This window comes from Oreochromis aureus, linkage group 18, assembly GCF_013358895.1.
Source record: "Oreochromis aureus strain Israel breed Guangdong linkage group 18, ZZ_aureus, whole genome shotgun sequence".
NCBI lineage: Eukaryota > Metazoa > Chordata > Actinopteri > Cichliformes > Cichlidae > Oreochromis > Oreochromis aureus.
Genome location: NC_052959.1, coordinates 17,908,551 through 17,931,223, shown reverse-complemented (window position 1 = coordinate 17,931,223; position 22,673 = coordinate 17,908,551). Strand labels below are relative to the sequence as shown.

Below are 22,673 nucleotides of genomic sequence, written 5' to 3'. Positions count from 1 at the left end.
TTTAATGTCACAATTCCAACCCTGCTCCTTTACCCGGGCTTGGACCGCAAAAGTGACCCGAAATAGGCACTCTGGTGGAGTTACTTTGTGTTTGTGTGTGTTTATAAGTAGTTTTAAACCTTGTGATCCACAAAACAGCAGAAGAGTAAAAGATTAAAAGAAGAACTGACTGCGTTACAGCACCCGCTGCTTGTTGAGAGTAAAAGCGATACGCGCTTTCACGTCTTTTTTTAGCGACTTGTTATAGAAAAAAAGTCGCTAGGGGGTCTGAAAACTCGCTAAATATAGCGACAAAGTCGCTAAGTTGGCAACACTGCTAGCTAGCTAGACATGGAGTGCCAAAACAAAACTGGTCTACTTGTCAATTATAAAGTAGGTCAACCATAAAGTACACACTACTTTATCACTCTTTGGAGACTAATGGCACTATAATTGATAACAGCCATATCACCAGCAATGTCACCAGCTTTACTCAGTTTCTGTGCAGAGGTAGTCAAGCTGTATACACCGGTGCATTGTTGAAAGCAAGTATATCCTCAGCTGTATGCAAGGTACAGAGACTTCTAATCTCTGTTTAAACATAGTTTTTAGGAAATGTGTCAAAAACATTTAATAATTAAATATGCTGTGTAAAGAAAAACTTTTCAGCTTTATGATACTGCAGCCTCTGGTGGTTTGAAAAAATTAATATTAAGTGGTGTACACACAGGAAGAGACAGGTACCGATGTGATGCAGTGACGCCATGAAGACTTGTACTGGAATAACTTAGTGACGCAAAGTGGGCACAATAAATCAACCTCAACATTGAGGTAAGTGACTGAAAACACTGCATATGCTGCCTGACGTATTATTGGTTGGAAAGAATATCAGAGGGTTATTTACACAGCCAAATGTCCACTACTGGCCATTGAGTAAACGGCTTTATAAGTTCATTGGGCTTAGTTTGTTTCTGCCCCTTAGCAGGATACATTGAACCATTCTGATTTGACACACCTAAGCTCACATGGCATCATGCATACATTACTCGAGAGTTGTGTCGTAATGGATCTTATTCAATTCAGTTCAGTTCAGTTTCATTTATAAAGTGCCAAAATCACAACAGTCGCCTCAAGGCGCTTGATGTGATGCAACCACTGTGTATTCCCCAACTGGCTGGCAGTGGCGATTGCTGGCATTTACTGGGTAAAATCCAATGTAAAGAAGGTGCTGCATCCAAAACCTCCTAGTGATTGCTTTGATTGCTAGCATAGTGCCAAGGCTGCCTATAAATGGAATACTAGCTGAGCAGTTGTAAAACTTGAACAAGTGGGACACAAACCAGAAATGGAGAAGGTTTGTCTTCAACACTGGAGCCAACATTTCACAGTTTCACTACAGCTCAGAGAGTGGCTGGCCATTGTTTGTAGAAAAGCCCACCACTTCTGTTCAAACTACTGCAGGAACATGCTAGAAACCAAAGCGATCATTAGGAAGTTTTTGCTAACTGGTTGGAGAACCTGACCCGTTTGTTGTGCTGCATGACTGGGATTTTAGAAATCATCTTTGCAGCAACTCCCATTGTCCTCCAGCAGCCTCCAGTCAGGTAATATTCATTTTTCCTTCACAGCCAGTTGTTACCAGATGGTTGCATTGATCCTGCATTGTTACCACAATAGTCACATATTCACAAGGCCAGATAAGTTAACTTCACATAGTTAGTAGGTAGGTCAGGTATGTTTTCAGGCATCTCATTTTGTTATGCTATTTTGCTTAGGCCTAGAGAAGAAGAAAAAAGCTTTGCTAAAATGGACTCATGGGTGGGTTAAAATAAATTCTTTGTTAAAGTTAGGAGACATAATGCATGCTGGACAACTCATGCTGTAGACAGTTATGTTTTACCAGAAATGCAGAATGTTTTTTTTTTCATTCTGTGCACATGGAGCGCCATTGTGCTATGCCATTTGCCTGAGCACTATAAAAGCCATCCATGTGTGGGGTGAATCAACCAAAGTTGGGCTTGTAAAAGGCAGAAAACTCTTAAGCTGCCATTCAGACACGTAAGACCTCAGCACCTGTCAAGGGGTTACTTAAGTGTCAGCCTGTAACCACGCAGCTAGCCTATCCTACATGGCGCTTCGTGTTATTTAGTACTTTATCCTGCATGAGGCCATTTTGCCTTCTATTCAGAACAGAGTAGCACTCCATCTCTCATTTGAAATATTGGGCTGGGAGATGCTCTCGCCCCCCAGGCACGACTGTATTTCAAAAACTGAAATTTGAGTGAGTTTTTCTGAAGTTCCCTGTGGTGCTGTTCTTTTGGACCGCAACAGGCCACAAATCTGGCAGGAGCAGCTTTTGCTCAGTGAAAATACAGAGGAGCATCTACCCATTAAAGCACAAGAGGAATTTGGTTAGAGAAGGAATGCAATAAAGTATAAAAGAAAGCCAAATTTGACTTTACACAAAGGATCTAAGAATGTCACAGAACCAGAAAAGGGATATAAAGGAACAAATAGATCACAATCTTCTTATTTATGGGTTATAAAGAAAGGAGTGGTCACATCCTGCAATAGGGTGTTGGTTATCGCATAACATAGGAATGTTCTTTCTGCAGACTTCAAAGAAATGCACTGCACATAAGATCTTGCAATTTGCTAATGCTAATTTCCAACTGATTTAGAAAACACATTTGTTTTGGCAGTTTTATTACTTGTTATTTGCATACGAATTAATATGTTATAACATACCACCCTCCCTTTTGAAAATCTGCAACACTGACAACTGAGAGAATTATAATGGAAGGCTTAAAACATCTGGACATTTGGGATTACTTAGCTCCTTTGTTTAGTCTAGTTGAAAAATGGCTTAAATACTGGGTAATGTAACAAAAATCCCATTGCTGGGAAACACTAAAATCTTGTTTATTGGCAACAATCATATGTATCCAATTACTGTTTTTAAGAATAATAACTTTTTAAAGGAAAGATAAAACAAAAGGCTGTCAAAATGTGAGTCTTGATTAAGAAGGCTTAGGGATCAGTGGTTGAGACTGTGACTCTCTTACAACCAGTTAACCAGATCCGTCACTCCGGGATTTTGCATTTCACACATGACATTCTTTCAATACCAGTTTGTAAATCCCATTCCTCAAACAGAAGCACTTTGCAGTCTCGACTTGTAAATTCCTCTGCTCCGGCTTTAAATGCATCTCAGTGCTTTGAAAATGAATAGACCACCATGTGCTTGGAACATACCTTCGCTTGCAACAGGTTCTTCTTTTTTTCTGAGTCCTACCCAAACACTCACCCACTTACTCCTCTCCACTCTGTGACCAGAATAGCAGCAGCAAAGTGACATTGACGAGCCCTCTGGGCCTGCAGGCTGACGCTAGCCCACCCTGAGATGGGGCTGGTGGAGGACCACCCCGGCACTCAGCTAAGCCCAGGGTGCCTGGGCCAATTTATGACACCTACAAGGCGAGATTGCACTGTAGACACTTCAGAAGGCAAGTGGCTGAGTCATGGACCAGCTCCACAGTTTGGCTTCATTTTTTGATTGTTTTACAAGGCAAAACATTGCTTTATTATTTAGCAATCACACTTATGTGGCCTTGTAATGTATTATTACTCTTTTGGGCCACTTTTGGTGACTTATAGCTCAGAGTTGTGCTACAAATATTTGTCAAGCATTTTTACACAATTTTAACAATCCATTATTTTCATATAATGTTATTATGTTCCCCGGCCAGTTTGCTTACTACAACTTGCTAGTACCAGGTTGGACCCATTTTGCCTCCTGAACTGTTTTAATTCTTTATGGCACTGATTCAACAAGGTGCTGGAAACATTCCTCAGAGATTCTGGTTCCTGTTGATGTGATAGCATCACACAGTTGCAGATTTCTTAGTTGTACATCCATGATGGGAATCTCCCAATTACACCACATCCCACAATTTCTCTGTTAAAGTGAAATCTCTTGACTGTGGAAGTCAGGTAAGTACAATACAACTCAGTGCCATGTTCAAGAAACCAGTTTGAGATGATGTGACATTATGCTGTAAGAAGCCAACAGAATAATAATAATAATAGCGATTTTCAAGGCACCCAAAGCACTTTACAATTCTACTATTCATTCACACACACTGGTGGAGGGAAGCTACAGTTGTAGCCTGGGGCAGACTGACAGAAGCGATATCGCACCATCTGGCCAACACCAGTAGGCGGTAGGGTAAAGTGTCTTGCCCAAGGACCCAACGACCAGGACAGAGAGCCCAGGGATCGAACCGGCGACCTTCCGGTTACAGATGCGCTTCCCAACCCCCTGAGCCACAGTCGCCCGTGGGTAGATGGGTACATGGAGATAGTTGGCAACAATACTGTTTAAACAATGCTCAGTTGGTACTGAGGGGCCCCAAGTGTGCCAAAAATGTCACCCACATCGTTACATCACCATGAGCCTGAACTGTTGATACAAGAAAGCACAAATCCACACTTGCATGCTGTTTGTGCCAAATTCTGACTGTGCTATCTGAGTTGCACTGGAAAAATCAAGACTCGGTTTATAACTTCATAATGTGTATTTATTAGCATGCTATTATACTTATTTGTTGTTTATGTCTAGCATGTTTGTGGTTACTGCTGGAATTTCTGAAATTCTCTCTGGGGATGAGTAAAGTATGGATCTATCTATCTGAACACCAAACTATGCCTGTTTCCTACTGTTAGCTGACAGGAGTGGCACCCAGTGTGGTCTTCTGCTGCTGTAGCCTTAAGGTTCAATGTACTGTGCATTCAGAGATACTCTTCTGCATACTTGGTTGTTATCTGAGTTACTGTTGGCTTCCTATCAGCTCGATGCAGTCCAACCATTTTCCTCTTACCTCTGACATCTACAAGGCATTTTCACCCTAAGGACTGCCACTCACTCGATATTTTCTCTTTTCTGGATCATTTTCTGTAAACGCTAGAGATGGTTATCCCAGCAGATAAGCCTGTCTGTCACCAACAGCCACGCCACATTCAAAGTCATTTGTATCACGTTTCTTACCCATTCTCATACTCAGTTTGAACTTCAGCAGATGGAAAATGAAGTAGCGAACGTGTGATTGGCTGATTAGATATTTGCATAATGAGCAGTTGAACAGGTGTAACTGGTGAACTGGCCAGCGGGTGTGTATGTTAGCTATTGTCAATTGATATTTTATATTTATTGTACATGGATCAAATATATACACAAACACATAAACACAGGTGGTTTATGCATTATTAGTTTTACAGTCCAGTTCATTACTGGCTACGGTGGGCCATTCAGATCACTTTTATAAATAAGAGCACAGTATGTGTTGAATTGAAATTGAAAGTTCCACAAAAAAAGGGTGCTGGTCTGGCTTGCTGGGTTGAGCAGGTGATTCATATGCTGCAAGGCTATTGCAGAGGCCTGGGTTTGAATCCGCCCTGAAGCCATTTACTTTGTGTCTTCCCCCTGCTGTCTCCAAGGTTTTCTGTCATCTCCAAAAAAAAAAACATGTTAAGAATTAGTAACATTAACTGTATATCACTTTGCTGCTGCCAGGTACATAATACATTACATGTCAGTGGCGCTTATTTGACTGTCTGCTACTGTAATTACCAGCAACTCCACTCGAAACTGAAAATGCCAGTCACGTATTAGTAAGCAATAGACATTTACCAGTTCGTGCAATGATACAGGCCATTAACCTTAGTTGCATTTATGACCTCTAGATATATGAAGTTGAGCTTAATCACAAACACACAAAAAAATATGACTCAATCGATTCTGATGACATGTGCAGTTTAATGTAACATATATGAGGATAGGTTTGCATTTAAGCCTAATGCAATAGTATCTTAGTCTACACTGATTCTGATTATTCCTGTAAGTCAATTAAATTTAGCCCAATGAGAAATTTCAAACTGTCATTAAATAATCTAAAAATAATGCTGCTTTACTATTATTATTAGTAAATCCTGAAATGTATTAATTGCAGTGACTCTTCAAAGGTATAGGCAGTAATCAGAAGCACCCCTCCAGTCTGACTGAACAAAAGCAGTGAAATTAAGACCAGACCAGGCTGTGGACAAGGCTTAATCCACAGCAGACTCTCCCCTCAGCTTGAATAAAGCTTTGCAGCACAGCTCTCCACTACGTCTGCTTGCTCTGGTAACAAGCCTCTTCTGTGACTGGGGAAGAAAAAAAAACATAAGTAAGGGAAAGGTAGGGATAACCTCGCTCCCTTCCTCTTCAAATAGAGGCATGCTGAGCTTCATTGGAAACGGTGGTGGTAGAGGGGCACTGGGGAGCATTCGAGCCCCTCTCCCCTTCAATCCTTAGTTTTTAACCAGCCTGTTCTACGAGTCAGTGTGCACGCAAGGCAAGCCAAAATAGGTAATGAGGAATGTCAGCCTAGAAACAGAAAATCACCTCTACCAAGACCAAACTGTTCCAGAGGACTGGCTTGCATTCCACAGCAACTCTGAGTGATTTATTGCATCTCACCCCTCCCCAAAAAAAAGTCTCCCAAAAAGACATCTAGCTACACAGCTGGTTAATGCCAACTGGTTGTGACTTGTGATGAGTAATGACATCCCTTTGAGTCAGTAGCTTTGTTCTGCCGTGTCTGGATGATGGATCATTCTTTTAAACTTGTTCTCAAGATGTGCAGATTATCCGTTTCATAACAATCATTTTTTCTAAAGAGAGGCGAGAACTATAAGAAGTAATTTCTCCCTCCGTTAGGTCCGTGGTGTTATCACGTTTCTGCGAAGCACGAGTCGAAGCAGTAGTTGTCCACTTTTCACTGTGCTCATCAACAGTAGATCCAGGGTCCATACAAACCCAATTAAGAATCAATTTGAGCCAGTGTCAGACAGTCTGGCGCCTGGAGAGGGGTAAATGCTTTTAATATGAACATTTTATCGTTGTCTCACAGTTCTTCCATCGTCTAACAGTCTGGCATGTGTAAAGTATCTGTCATGAAGCCTTGTGCTTGAATCCTACCACAGTAGTATGTCCACAGAACTCAACACATGGCATGCACATGAAAGGAAAGGTAGAAAAACTGATATGTGAAACAATCCTGTTTGAAAGGCATAAATCATAGAATTTGCCAGAAGCCGTGATTGGCGTATTTATTCTGCCTGCTGTTCAGACTCAATTTACTTTCAAGACGAATGCCATGGCGTGAAATGCATTCTTGAATTATGTCAAACATGTTTGACTTGGGTCCAGATTGATACGGTCGCCATGACATCCTAGCTGCTCTTATCTGGCAAAAAACCCCTAAGTAAATCCCTCCTCTGCTTCCTCCCACTTCACATCTATCACAGCTCAACCATCAGTGAGACTAATAGAGTTGATTATTTATAGAAAATGCATATTTTAGCTCTTTGCTCTGTTGGAACCTTTAATGTAATTATGATGATAGTAGAATCAGGACAAGCTGCAGAAAAATACAGCAAGGTGCTGCCGAACAACCGTATTCGGTACTCAATGTGTTAAAGCCGACTGGTGCCATTTATAGAGGAGCTACGAAATTAGTTTATGCCAGGCAGCACACCGTACATGTAGTTTCAATCTTTTTGTAGCACTTCAGATAACAACAAGAGCAGGCAATGAGAACAAGATGCCTGAAACCTGTACCACAACAGTCTCTTTAGGGCATCTCACTCCGTGCTGACCTGTGGCTGTGAAATGCTGTGATTATCACTTTAGTCAGTGCTGCACAGAAAGGAGCTGTGCAGAGATGATGGCCTCTAAGAGATGAGTGGTAGTCAAAGAAGCATGTTGTTTTCTTGTATTCACTTGAGCATGAAGGTAATTTTCACACGAAGCTTCCCAAAGGCAGGGATGGTTTTCATGCAGTTATTGATTGACCAATTAGGATCGCTTATTGACTAGATCCATACAATTTGGTACAAAAGCTAATGAGATATTTTACCCACTGTGATACATTTCTATTTCTAATATGGTGTTTACTGACATATTTTTGATTAATATGTCTTGATAAGTATCTACTGAAAACATGCTTTTGATACCCAATGGTCAAGATAACTAGTTCTCCAGTTGTTGGTAGACTTTAACTAAAACACTAAACATTGTGGTTTTGGGGTCCATATTCAAAACTAAGTAGAAAGAATTACTGCAGTGTGAGGAAGAACCATTTATAGGAATGTAAAAGCATGAAAGCAAAAATGTAAGCCATCTCACTAAATACACACTTGGGAGAGCCCTTCGATCATCAAGTAAAGGTCTCTACACTAGACCGAAAATAAATTGTAAATCAAATTATGGTGCATTCAGTTGTTATTGTCCCACTCTCAGAAATTCTCTTCCAAATGATGTAAGCTTTTCTACAACATCATTTTCTTTTAAAAGTAGAGTAAAAACTTACTTTTGTGTGGGCATTCAACAACTTTAAATTTATATCTTTTCCACAGCAGTCTTTTTGTTGCATTCATGCTGTATCATTTAAATGGTTATTGTGTGCAGCTGAGTGGGTAGAACCGCTCGTATAATCTTGTTTTTAGTTATCCGGATGGTCAGACATATTGTAAATTTATGACACAGATGATATCTCCCAGATGGTGAGGAGATATGTACACATGCCAACCAACTGGATGGGTGCAAAAGTTCTAACAGTTTTGATTCTTCCTATAAAACTTAATTTATTACAGAATTTAAGACTGAGTTTATGAAGTCTGTTAAAAAAAGCCTAGATCAATCAACATTCATTTATTAACAATAAGTTAGATATGTTTTAGATATTTCTGCTATATCTGTCCTGGTGCAGATATAGTTCTTTTAAAAGTACAAAATAATCTTTGGACATATTAAAATATCAGTTATATTTCTGTCTTGGTACTGTTTGATGTGAACTCTGGTTTTAGTTAAAGTTAATCACCAAATTCTTTTAAATAGAACAAAGGATTATGCTAGTTTGCATTTTTTTTTCCTTTGGCAGTTAATAGTCACCCCTCTCCCCTTAAAAAATAATGATAATTTATGGTGTTCCCCAAGGAACAGTTGTAGGGCCTTTACTTTTTTTATTTTATGTATTTTATCCCCAGATAGTGCTATCAGGGGGTTTCTTTTCACAGCTATACGGGTCCAGCTGATGCTTCTTTTAGATGTAGTTTAGAGATCTGTGGCTGTACCCCCATAAAACCTTTTACAAGTCTACCAGGATTTCTCTAAGTGACACAGAGAGACTAACGTATGCTTTTATTTCTCGAAGGCGAGCATTTTGTAAAGCTATCCTATCTGGTCTACCCCCAAAATGCTATAAATCAGTTGCAATAGATTTAGAACTGTGCCGCACAGGTGCTGACAGGGATCACAAGGAGAGAACATACTGCACCGGTTTTAAAGTCTTTACATTAGTTGCCTGTCAGTTTCCGTATTGATTTTAAAGTTGTGTTACTTTAAAGAACTTTCAGGTTTCACATCAGCCTACATGTCTGACATACCATGGACCAGGATGGTCTCTCAGGGCTTCTAGAAGCAGTGTTTTAGTTGTTCCAAAGCTCAGGACAGAAACTTTAGTTTTAGTTTTTATGCTGTGAGCTGGTGGGACAGACAGACTAATATATTATGAAGATTTTTAAAATATTGTTTTATACCAAATTTATTCATTTTTATTCATATTGTAGCAACTCTCACTGATATTATTGTGTTTATTTTATAAGTTTTATTACTTTATTACCTGCAAAGCACTCTGAGATGTACTAACCAGCATAACAAATACTTTACTAATAAAGCCACTGATTTAAATCCACTAATGCAATCTACTGAGTTAATTATAAAACTAGGTCTACACTGTTTGTTTGTGTCTGTTTTCATTTGGCAATGAACTGCTCCAAATATATAACACAACACAACACAACACTTGCTAATTTAGGTTATTTATCTGCTGTCAGTTCAAGGTTAGCACTAGAGCTAATCACAGAGATATAATGTGTGAACAGCATAAAGACAAAATAGAGTGAGGTATCCTTTAGCATCGTGTATGCTATACTACAAAACACCTCCCATTTAATTCAGCTGAAGTCTAGTGGTGAACACACATAAACTATTCATATATTATCAGAGATGGGATGTAATTTAGCACAAATGCATTGTTGCTGTACTTAAGTAGAATTTTCAGGTATCTACTTGGAGTATTTATTTTTCTTACAACGATTTACTTTTCCTGCCTACTCTTGACATTTTCAAAACCTGTTTGTTACTTTATGTTGAAGACATTTGAGGAACGTTTTAACTTCCACTGCAAGCCTTCAAATATCAAAGCTATTTGGTCCTAAATGGAGGGAACAATAACAGAAGAGACAATCCTGTTGGTGTATCCATCACCTAAGCTTAAAGAGGCAAAACATATAGTTTATGCATCATCTTTACTCAGGGGTTAGATTGGGCCAGAACGATCTAGAGTTGCGTTTTTGGTGCAGATGTTTGTGGTTGCAGTACTTCAACATCTAGCTAATGCCACAGAAGGAGCTAAAGGGAGTAAAGTGTTTTTTTTAAGTGTCAGGTAATTTTAAATGCAACATTTCTATCAGCTCAACAAATATCAGCAAGCCCACAAAATGTTTGTGTGCAGTTTGATGCACAGTGTGTCTGCTAGCTTAAGGTACAGCCTCTGTATTTCCCAGGGCGAGAAAAGAGTGAGCGATAACTTCACTCAGAGATGGAGAAAGATGTAAGAAAAACAGGACAGGAGAGGAAGAAGAGAGGTTAGATTTAAAGCTAGGGACTGCTCGGTGACATTTGATAAACTGGAATTTTAAACCTTGTAATGGCTTCATTTTTAAAATCTTACACCGGATCTGTATATGATGTGAAGTTATGTTTTTTCATGTCGTGAAACATCCTGCAAACCAAACTAATGTTTCTGCTATCATCCTGTTATTGCAGTACTGGTGTTCATGGCCAGTTAGGTCACATCAAGTGTAGCAGAGATCAATTTGAATTTAAGCTAATGATGGTTAAATTCATTCACTGAAATCAATCTTACATACTGTGTAGTATAAAGACAGAATAAGCAGTATACTGTCAGTGTTGGGGATGGAAATCAGCCTAGATGACATCAGCTTAAATCTTCCCACTTTACTCCTGACTATACTTTATGTTTAGGTGTGGAGGCAAAGTAGTTTTATTCCCATGTCTTTATATTATTTTATTATGATATTAACAAAAGGTTCAGTCATCTTTGCGGAAAAAAAGCTGGTGGAAATGTCAATGTGGAAAACAAACTGAGATATACTGACTGTGTTATTCAAAGGCTGCATGAAAATGCTCAGCAGTTTAGTGCAGGATAAACAGTTTAGATTGCTGTATTGTGTTGAATTTACAGTAAAGCACTGCAATGGACTGGTGCACAGCGGTTGTGGTGTTTATCATCAGAACTACTTTTACTCTTGTATTTTGGGTACATTTCAGAGTCTGTACTTTTTCAGTTTACTGACTTATTTACGGTGGCCACCGTACTTATTTGAGTAAAGAAGTCAAATCATTGCTTTTTTAACACAGGTGTCAGTGCTTCTACTTAAGCAAAGCACGTCTGTACCTTTGCCACCTCTGTGTATTATTGCCCTTCTTGTGCAGAATTAACCAACAATCCAATATTTGTAGCCACGTGCATTCATTTTGTTGGACAAAAGGCTAATTTGAAGTTGTGTTTATACTAAGAAAAATTCAGAAGTTGTTATTTTTGCCGTCTTTGGACCTGCAAGAAAGCCTAGCAGGAGAGTCAGAGTTAGTACACGGTCGTATGAGGATCAGCCAAGTTTAATCAGCCAAGTGAAAACACCTGTGTAGGGCTTATTAAAATGACATGGTGTTCAGATTTATTCCATGCTGCAGCTTTTCAGAAAGGCTTATAAAAGCTTCACATTTTTTGAGAAATAAATTGCGGATGCTAATTGAACCGAAGCTAGCATGGAAAGAGGTGGATGTTGCCTCAAAGTCCCACCTCACTTCAAGGCTAGCTGTGTTCCTCCCGCTTCTATTCCACTTTGCATTTTTGCATAATGGGTTTATTGCAACCAATTTTCCCTGTGAGCTGCTTTGCAAATTATTGACTTCCAACAAGCCGTGAGTGGATAATATCTTCCTGTTTGGTGGATTTATTATTTATTGCGTCTCTGTTTGTGTCAGGGTAACCGTATGGCATGTGTCTGTGCTTCAGGTACCAAAAATAGAGGCAGTCCCAGAACAGCAGCTTGAGTGACAGGATTCCTTTCAGTGGCACGCAAAGAAGTCCCATTTCCCTATTCCCTAAAAAGTCAGCAAAGATATCTCAAAAATGTGTTACTGTATTGCTATTTAAATGATACAACAGCAGAATAAACTGCCTCTATTTGGGGCTAGTTATTTGAAATATATTTTTAGTGCTACGTAGTTTCCTCAGCAGCTCAAATGTGTGAAAAAAGTAACTCATCTTAAATCTGCTACTGTTGTATGGAATCATTAGATTCTATAAATCTTTTCTTTTTCTCTTCCTGTCCTTTTTTCCCCCTCCTCTCTGCCTTTTCACGCTGGAACAATGAGCATCTGTTTCCATTTTTCAGCGTTTTAGTCTCTATGTGAAAGAACTCGCTGCACAACAGAGCAACAACACATACAGCTACACATAAGATAAACATTCACCATTGGAAACTAAATTAAAACAAATGTTCCCGAGTACTTTACCAAGTGCTTAAAAATGCTTGACTATAGATTGAGATGCCTTTTTCAGATAACCTTGTTTTTTGGGCTGGGACACAGTGATATTTTTGGAGCAAATCGCCCAGTTGGAAGGCAGTGACTCCGGTGCATTACGTTTATTTGTTCGGGGTTTTTCCCCATATAAGAGCATTTTTACAGGCTTCCTAAGGACAGAGGAAAGGCAAAGTGTTACGAGCCAAAAAGATCTAGAGAGGAGACAAGTCTGGATCCATGTTGCTTGTCAGATTTTATCTATTGTAGAGAGCTGAATCTGCTTTCTATGCTTGATCTAACTTCTGTCAGTGGAGTCTGCAGCTGACACAAGTCTCACGGGAAACAACTGAGGACTATATAGTTTCACTGTGGTTCTACAAAGAATACAACATGGTTCTGAAACTCAGAGCTTCCTCTAAAGCACCTTTGAAGTATATATCTAAATGAAGGAATCAATGAGTGAGTGTCGCTCTATTTTATGATTCACAATATGCAGCTGCCTGTGTGCGTTTTATTAATTGTTTTAGTTGATGTTTTTATGTGAGCTGAGTTGTTTGCACATTTCCTTTGTCAAGTTCAAGCCTAGTTGTTACTAAAAAATATAAGCTGTACCCAATAAATAGTAATTTCACTAGCATATCAATACTTATTAAAACTATTTTTGTTTAATTTAAACATTTTTGCTTACTAAATAGTCAGAAAGTGCACACATTTCTGTCAAATAAGGTAACACAGCCTCTACTGTGTGTGAATCAAACATACTTACTGTTGTAAATCCCCGCAGGTGCATTCAGCCAGTAAAGGGCAGGTATACAAGTAGGTCATTAAACTATTAATTTACTTCCTAATTTATGTTTAGTTAAAATTTTTACTAAACATAAATTAGGAAGGCTTCCTCCCCCAAACCAAGAACATGCATGATAGCCTATGCAACCTGTCTAAAGTCGGGCTTTTACCCAAAGTATATGAAGTATATGTATATTTTTATTTTAGTCAGAAGAGCTATGCTCATAAGGGGAAGTCACCAGAAAGTCATGAGGTCTGCAGATTTGGTTGAATATGATGGAAACTACCACAAAGAAAATGAAGCAGCAGTATATTCTGAGAAATTGCTGCAGTAATTTTTCATTCTCACACAGGGAGAGAAATATGGTGGTGAAGTGACACAGTATATGTAGGTCATGAAACCTGCTAAAATTGTTAGATGTTGCCAATCTATGGTTACATCCAACCTGAAACCCTCAAACTGCTGAAATAACAGTGAAATAAAAGTGAACAGAGGGATATATACGTATATACTGTATATGAGACCTAAAGAACAGAGTTCACCTTCCTTTTATCCGTATCGCATTTACTTAGAAATAAAGTTTGGCCTGTGCAACAATCCAAAACATGCTCAGTTTATTATAATGTTATTTTTAAGTTTGATTTAAAAGTTTCACACTACTTAGTACATTTAGTTTTACATGTTTTTCACCACCTGGTTATAAAGTAATATCCCTCTCAATTACAGATGCACCTTTAGAATATAAGCTCTCCCACAACATGTCTTTGTCCTGTCTTCCTCCCCTCACCAGATGGCTGCTTCTCCCTGAGGCTGTTTCTTTCAGAGGTTTCTTCCTGTTAAACGGGAGTTTTTCCTTCCCACTGTCACCAAAGAGCTTGCTCATATTGGGGGGCTCAGCTGATTTTTGGGTGTTTCTCAATGTAAAGTGTCATGACTTGGCGCTGTATAAATAAAATTGAATCAAACTGAAATGAATTGGTATCACCCTTACTCTGCCATCTCATTCAAATATCCAAAACTTTGAGCCGAAAAACAGTGGTATGTGAGTTTTTTTGTTTACAGTCGAGGGTGGGTTTCTAGTTACTCTAAATTGAATCATTACCCCATAACAACTTAAAAACACGTGCTGTAATTCTCCATGGAGGCAAAGGTTTATCACCTTACTTGTCCTTAATTTTGGAAATTACATATTTGCAGTGAATGCTTTTGTTTGGATGCTCTTAAAAATGTTTCCTTGGAATCAGGTGACATAGTTTTCAGATATTTGAAACTAGCTGCTTGGAATCAAAGTAAACTGGATGCACAATCTAAATAATGGATTTAGGAATACACTGTGCAAACTGCAGTCCTGGTCCTCAGTGTGAATTAAGACATTGTCTTGTCATGAATGTAGTAGAGTTCAGTTGTGGTTGAGCTCCTTCCATCACGAAACTGCCATTATAAGGATCGTGATAATTCCCATCGTTTTTCATGCTGCCCTGTGATTACAGAACTATAGAAAGCTGGTTTGTCCAATAAGCTCGGAAATTAATGCTGAAAAGAATTTCTCCTTGATGCGGAAGAACAGAGAGTGTTTATGTCTGTGTGGAACAAGAGCTTTTAACAAATCCTGAAGAAAATCCTCAAAAAGTCAGTTAAGATCCTTTGATTTTTCCTCTTTTTTTCAATAAATAGCTTTTCCCTTTTCAAGGTTTGAGATCGCCTTTGAATTTGTGGCTTTTGATCTTAATGAGTAAAACCATCTAATAATGACTCGAGACATATTTACCACAGCGTTCGCCACAGCATTCCCAGCTACTCTCTTATTTACCGCATGAATGTTTGCTGAAACACCCCACATTATTGCATGAGGTTTTTCACCATAATGTGAATGGCACTTTTGGAGAGGGAACACACAGAATGCATGAGAGGACGAAATCAAAGAAAAGATGTCGAGGTGGAAGGACTTGAATTCTTAAAATGTGCCTCTCTGTGAGGTCGCTGTGGTTGAAAAGCCACAGAAAAGTCTACCACTGGAAGGGAAAAAAAGTCTAATTATCACTCTTATAATCTAAAATAACATCTAAAAATTGAATTCACCGGAAATGGATTTGAGGTTGTTTTATAATGCGTGCGAGATGTTGTTTCCTTTAATTTTAAAGTAAAGAAATCAGCAACGCAGGTACGGTTTTAAAGCGTCGGATTAGTTGCAGCTAAACAACAAATAAAATGCATACACACAACATAACCACAAAGCTGAAGTACGGTATGTGTACTGATCAAAGTAAACCATGCCTGTGCTTGTTTGTTGATTAAGCTGTATTGAAGAGGGAAGCAGTAACCTAGCAATCATGAGCGATCCTGTAATGTGCACAGAGTATGCCTGGATGGTAGTAATTCTCTCCTTTGCTAATTAACAGCAAATGAGCAAGCAAGAGCTATAGTGAAAAGTAGCTAAGCTATGGTAAAAAGTCAGCAGCCTATACAGGAAAGAAAAAAAAGAGTACATTGTTTTTGCTTTAATTTTAGCCTGGCTTAAACCGAACATTCATAAAGACCTGTAATTTACAGCATGGACACTGCTCTGATCTCTCACTGTGAAATGTATTTACACCCTTTAGATGAGTCAGCAGCAAAACTGAGACTTGCTTCTTTTTCTTTTTTTTACTCCTTTTGTTTTATAACTTAGGGCTTTGATTGCACATTGAATACGGGCAAGAATGACAGGCTCCAGCGAAAAAGCAAAGCCAAGCGTTTTCTGACAACTTCATCAGTCCTCGAAGACAAAAAAAAAACGTGGGGAGGAAAAAAAACGGAGACCAGGGCCGGCTGTGTGTATTTACATATATACTGCGTTGACCACAATGAATAAAACACCAGCGAGCCAAGCTCTCCTGGGTCAGTTCAGATGAAATAGAGAGTTTACACTTGCAGTAGTAGGCCATACATAAACATTGTTTCTCTAAATAAAAATATGGGCCAGTAGATCAGCATCATTACATCTGCTTTCTTTTACTCTGCTTTTCTTTATTATGTAAAACTATGCCTCGGAAAACATGCGATCTCTGCACTAATCCTCTCGCTTTACACCTGGTGAATTTGACCCAAATTCACATTTCCCCTGTGCAACCAGGGGACTGTTTTTTTCTTTTTTTTATTGAAGCCACGTGTAACAGAGACCACTGACCCGGCTATGTACTTTGGCTCAAGAGAAGACGAGATGAGAAGAGATATTTCGGATATTAATGCATCCAAACTTGGCAATCAAGCGTTTGGTATATATTCTCATGCAAAAAAAAAAGTCCCCCGGTTGATTCTGCAGCACTGAGGTAGCTCTTTTATTACAATTCTGCAAAGTAAGGCTCTAAAAATAGGAGGAGTGGTGGGGAAGAATGAAAGCTCCTACGAGCGGTATAACATCATGTTCAAAAGAAAGCCGCATGTGGCTGAACTTTAGAAACCTGAGGAAAATGTTACCATAAACCTGCCTCCAGCTGGGCAGATCATTTTCTTCCAGTGCATCGATTGTTGAGAAATGACAACAACACAAGCTTCGCAAGATATTTAGAGGGGAAAATGACAGAGCTCAGACAGCATATCAAAAAAATTGCATGTTGTCTAAGCAGAAGGATTGCTGTTCAGAGGCACCTCTGCTCGTATCGAGGACACAGCTGGTAGTACAGCACAGGTAGATATTACACGTCTCGTGAACCATTAGTGCACCGCGTTGCTTTGGCTTATCATGGGTGTAATGCTTCGTAATGATAGCCTTAGTGCGATGACTGAATAAATCAGAACATTATGAAATCCATTTATATCTCCTTTTTTTGGTAGTTCCTGACAAAAATATGTAGCCTGCAGCAGGCATATCCAGAGCAGTCAACAAATCATGACTTCATAATTGGGGATCTGCTGTGCACAAACTCACTGTTGTCCAGTTTGTCATTAAGATTATATCATATTTGTCGGCAAATGGCAATTTAATGCTAATGTTTTGCAGCTTACAGTAAAATCCTAATGGGCTTTCAGCTTTGAAGTGTAATTTCATCGACAAAGCCGAATCATTTCCAGTCAACTCAGTTATAGTTTCATGTTTTTTGGGGGTTGCCAAGTCAGTTACAATTCGAGTCCCCGCTCGCGACCGTAAAATCAGGATTCAATTTGCCCCCTTCTCCATTGTGACCAAGAGAGAAAGTATAGTGTGCTTTAAAAATGAAGGCAGAATCAATGCAGTAGAAAATGTCTGCGTCGTACATCATTCTTAGCCAAGTCTCAGTGGAACAGTGACAATACATTACACATTATATATTCATCTTCCTCGAGACAGTGCCTATTAACTCCATGCCTTCTTTCTGGAGGACTTGAGCGAGGGCTTTCACTGCACTTGCATGACAAGATCTTAGCACCCTGATGTTTTTCTCTCCTGTTGCAATAGAATATTACAACAGGGATAGCATGTAGTAATGTGTTTTAGAAGCCTCATGTGAAAACTGGAATTTAGAGCACATGTGCTTTTTGAGCAAACAAACGATTTAAATCTATTTTTTTTCATGATTGCATCATTAGTGCAATTACTCTCAGTCTACAAGGACCGTAACCATATATAGCCTACTTTCAGCTTCATTCAAGCCAACCAGTTTGTAAGCCATACTATTGTATTCTTGAAATCTGAGTCTATTCATTTGATTCGCTCTTGGCAGCATTGTTTTCCATTCAGTTGTGTATACAGCATAAAAAAATAAGTAAACAAACTCTTGACTCTTTCTTGGGTTTTTGTAATGTCTTACACTCTAAACCAAATTTGTGATTGTTGCTGTTACTGTCAAGGGGCAGTCGTTATTTGATTATGTGCTGTACAGAGACAAAGGAAATCAAACAAAAATCAAACAAACATCCACGTTCTTTTCCAATTCAGGGTTGTGGGCGGCAGGAGCCTTAACCCCGCTGCCATAGGCTGAGAGGTGAGGTACACCCTGGACAGGTTGCCAAGGTATCACAGTACAAGATAATGTGCAGTTGACACTGTTTTCAAAAGTGTGAAATAAACATGATTTGTATTTGTGGAAAACAACACACCAGTATGGACTTTTGCATTTCTACTTTTGAAGCTAGTGTAAAGTCAAAGTGGAGAAAAGTTTTCAGAGGAATTTCTGCAGCCCTGTGAAAAACTAAGGAGCGTCCATGATTTGGTAGCTTGTAGAACCACCTTTAACAGCAATAACTTGAACTAATCGCTGGAATATTTTGCCATAAAGAGGAGTTCATGGTTGACTCGGTGACTGCCAGGTGCCCAGGTACTATGGCTGCAAAACGAGTCAAAATCATCACGCCTCCTCCACCGTGCTTCACAGCTGGTATGAGGTGTTCGTGCTGATATGCTGCGTTTGGGTTTCGCCAAACGCAGTGCTGTGTATTATGATCTCATCTGTCCAAAGTACATTGTTCCAGAGGTCTTGCGGTTTGTTCAGATACAACTTTTCAAACTAAGCCATGCCACAATGTTCTTTTTAGAGACAAGAGGCTTTCTGTTGGCAACCCTTTCAAACAAGTCATGCTTTTTCAGTCGTTTTCTGACTGTACTGTCATGAACTTTAACATTTAACATGCTGAGTTGTAGCTCTTGTTTTTCTTTTTGCAGTTTCTCTGATCGCACATTCTGACCCAGAGGTGAATTTGCTGGGACATCCACTCCTGAGAAGACTGTGGCATTGTGTTAACACACTAGTCCTGCAAATTCCCAAAACTTCTGTTTTTATAGATGTGTGCACACTTACTAATGATCTGTTCATCAACTGAATTTGATTAGCAGTACCCAAATGCTACTGACCCTCTTAATTCCCAGTCAAGCAGTAAGGGCAAACTTAGGACTTCATAGAGTCCTTTCTTTTTCTCATGACTGTTTACACACAGATCAGCCACAACATTAAAGCGGGGAAGGAGATTCAATTAAAACGGTAATGTAATAACTCTGATCATTTCATTACAAAGCAATGTTCTGCTAGGTTCTTGCATTTATGTGCCTGTTACTTTTACGTGCACTTAACGTTCATGCAGCCAGTGGCACTCCCAGAAGGCTGCAGCCTCATCTAAACTGTGATTTAGACTCGCAGGAAATCTACATCGTAACTTATGACGTAACTGGAAACCTCTTTTAACCCCACGCCGTAACCTTCCACTCCATTCAGTCGTTGTGGGCTGTGTCAACCTGACGTGTCGTTACATTTCCCTGGAGGTGCACGTCAGGTTACGTGGAAGGTTACGGCGTAGATTTAAAAGGGGTTTCTGGTTACGTCGTAAGTTACGACATAGATTTCCAAATCAGACCTGAGACTACGTTATGCCCATCCATACCATAAAAACCCGCTTAGGACATGACAAAGAGCTTCACCCCGATCTCAACTGGATTTTGCATCTGTGAGATGCAACAGAACACACCCAATCCATAGTGACCCCACCCTACAAACCGCAACATGCAAGGACCCAGGTGCCCCACGCCACAGGACACCAGAGATCTTACATCAATACTCAGAAGATTATTGACGTAAGACCTCTGGTGTTTTGGCCCAGCAGAGGGCCTGCTGTGTATGAGCATATGCCTAAATGCTCCATATGATACGTATTAAAGATACGCATATATTACATTTGAAGTGTGAAACTTGGGAAACCTTTGTCACATAAAACAAGCTGCATGAGTTCAGAGCAGAATTTACCATGTGACATTTCGTAATGGACTCTAAATGAAATTAAATGTATTTGAATATGTCCCTGAAGATGTTATCATTAGCAGCATTACTCTATTATCTGAGGTTTCAAATGAGCATCTTATTTCTGTGTCGACAAGATTAAAGGGAGGAACTGTACGCTGCAGTTTCTTTCCACGAACATATGGATGGATATTGAATGTTTGCGCAACATCTGCTCTGAGGTAGTGACTGAACATCACTGTATACACTGGTATTTTTTGCTGGATTTTTTTCTTCTTCCATGATGCAAACTGGTCATATTTGAGCACACTGTGCTTATTTAGTAGATGCACTCTGTCCCTGCTTAATTAGATATCATGGTTAAATGAGTTAGCTCCAGAAACTGGTTTGTGGTAGTTTACTAGTCTACACTTGAGTATGATAGCTAAAAGAGGAGTGAAGAAGTACAGAAACTGATTTTTACCCTTCAACTGTGAAAGCATTAACTCGAGAACAAGGGGACATAGGTTTCTCAAATTGATACCACAGGTGTAGCTACTAAAAATCTTGGCCAAGTTCAAATATCAGTGAACTTGAGCTCAAGGTAGAGTAAGTTTTCTGAAAATCTTGGGAATGCAGTGACTTGAGAACAAGGCGACCTAGGATTTTGAAATCAATACCATAGGTGTGTCTGCTAGGAGACTGAGGGGTAACATTGGTGGTAAGTGGCCAGTATTTTTCTCTTTTTGACTGCTTCTATTTAAAGGTCTCTTATTCTGCATTTTGTTTTTCAGTCTTTGGCCTCATTCAGTTAGAACAATTCTTGCTCCGGCCTCATTATCCTGTGTTGTTGTGCTGTTTTTATTAATACTAATGATCCAGGTGAAAACTATTGCCCACAATACTGAAATTCTAATAGGATTAAAAATAGTATCGTATTTATATGCCTGGAATAAGGTGGATTTTGGTAATGAATGGTCTTGCACTTTTCTTTTCCTTTTTTGCTTCCTTTCTCCTGATTACACCGGGGAATGCTGATTAAAATATTGCGCTTCGTGGATTGTTAAAAAGTCCACCTTCACAAGCCGGAGCGAAAACAGCAGAACACGCTCGCGCTTTAACGCATGCATAAAATCTGAACACCCGGGAGATAAATGTTTAATATTACCCTTAATGCGCGCGGTCATAATTGGCATTAGGATCCTAATCCGCGCGCTCCCTGGCGATCCGCTCCAGGTTTTGCGTGCTGTCCTCAACAGCCAGCTGCTGCAGAGCAGGGGACCGGTGCGCCGTTTCTCCTCGCCTTGTTTGCCTCCAGTCCGGCTGTAGCTCTGACTGTCTGCACGGCGTGTGGATGAGGCGCAGAGGGAACAACCGAGGGAACGCACTGAAAACCAGCCTGAAGAAGTCCTATTAGCCCCCTCCGTGCTTTATCTGCGAACCCGACCGCTGGAGACTTTAAGAAAGACTTATCAGTGCGGGAGCAGAGCTCGGAGTTTGATTTTTTTAAACGAGACTGGGGCGCATCTCCGTCTCCTTGAAGTGATCCCTTTTTTATGCAGTCTATCCGTAGCGCTCCCGTCGGAAGGAGCCTGGGTGCATGCACAAGAGGAGGAGGAGGAGGAGGCGGGGGAGTAACGATCATTACTTTTGAACAGACCCTTCGCCATGGAGCTATTCGTCCGGTCCCGGGCGCGTTGGCTGGAAGAAGAATAGATACCTGGCACGGGAAACCCCACCTTTCTCTTCCACTGTGAGGAAAGTGGAGCATGCAGCCGAACCCCAGCCGTCTTTGTGCGACCCGCTGTTTAGTTTCTGGGGGCCTCTTCTGAAAAAGAAAAGAAGGGAGAGACGGAGAAGAAGAAGAAGAAGGGAGCTCCTGGTGTTGATCTGAGATTCACACTCCGCGCCGGGATCCGTATTTTGGCACGGCGTATACCCTCTGTAAGTAGCCTTTAAAAGCGGATGTTTTGAGTCTTTCAGGGGAAATGCTGGGTTATGTCTCGCTGAATCAATACCATTTATTTACACTCCCAGGATAGGATAAGGCAAATGTCAGAAAACGGGCCCACGGGCTCCTCCGGCAGTTTAAAACTGTGGTGATGGGATCAATATAAAGCCCAGAGTATAGGCGACGGTATTTTTAAGTGGCTTTTGCATCCAGACTTTTAATTAATGTGAAGTTGCTTAGTTACTGAGATATAGATATATTTCCATGTAATTTACCTTAAATGCCCACTGAGAGGTGCTTTTTAAAAAAACGATTATTCTATGACAGTTCTTGTGTTTTCACATTACAAATTGGATTTTCTTTTAATCAAGATGCACACATGACAAGAAAATCTCTTAGCATGAAGCTGAAGCCTGTTTTTTTTTCGTAAGGAAAAACAAACAGAAGTTGATTTATATTTATAGGATATTTAGGAGTGATAATCAAAAAAAAGAGAGCTCACACAAACATCTCCACCCAGTCCAGGACACCAGGAGCTAAGTAGTTGGATGTCAGTTACTGTCTCCATTTACTTCTCCA

The 22,673-nt window shown here is 39.8% G+C and overlaps 1 protein-coding gene across 7 annotated transcripts in view; it reads left to right on the top strand.

Moving 5' to 3' along the window:
- The first annotated feature begins 709 nt into the window (after positions 1-709).
- LOC116318677 (adhesion G protein-coupled receptor L2-like) overlaps positions 710-22,673 on the top strand; it is a 110,640-nt gene continuing 88,676 nt past the window's right edge. Inside the window, exon 1 of one of the 7 annotated variants that reach the window (XM_039602432.1) lies at positions 710-810. The gene's annotated coding sequence lies outside the window, so the exon portion shown is untranslated. Of the gene's footprint in view, positions 811-20,732; positions 20,865-21,424; positions 22,088-22,673 lie in introns of those variants that run through there. The other 6 variants (XM_039602433.1, XM_039602435.1, XM_039602436.1 and 3 more) reach the window with 6 other exon arrangements.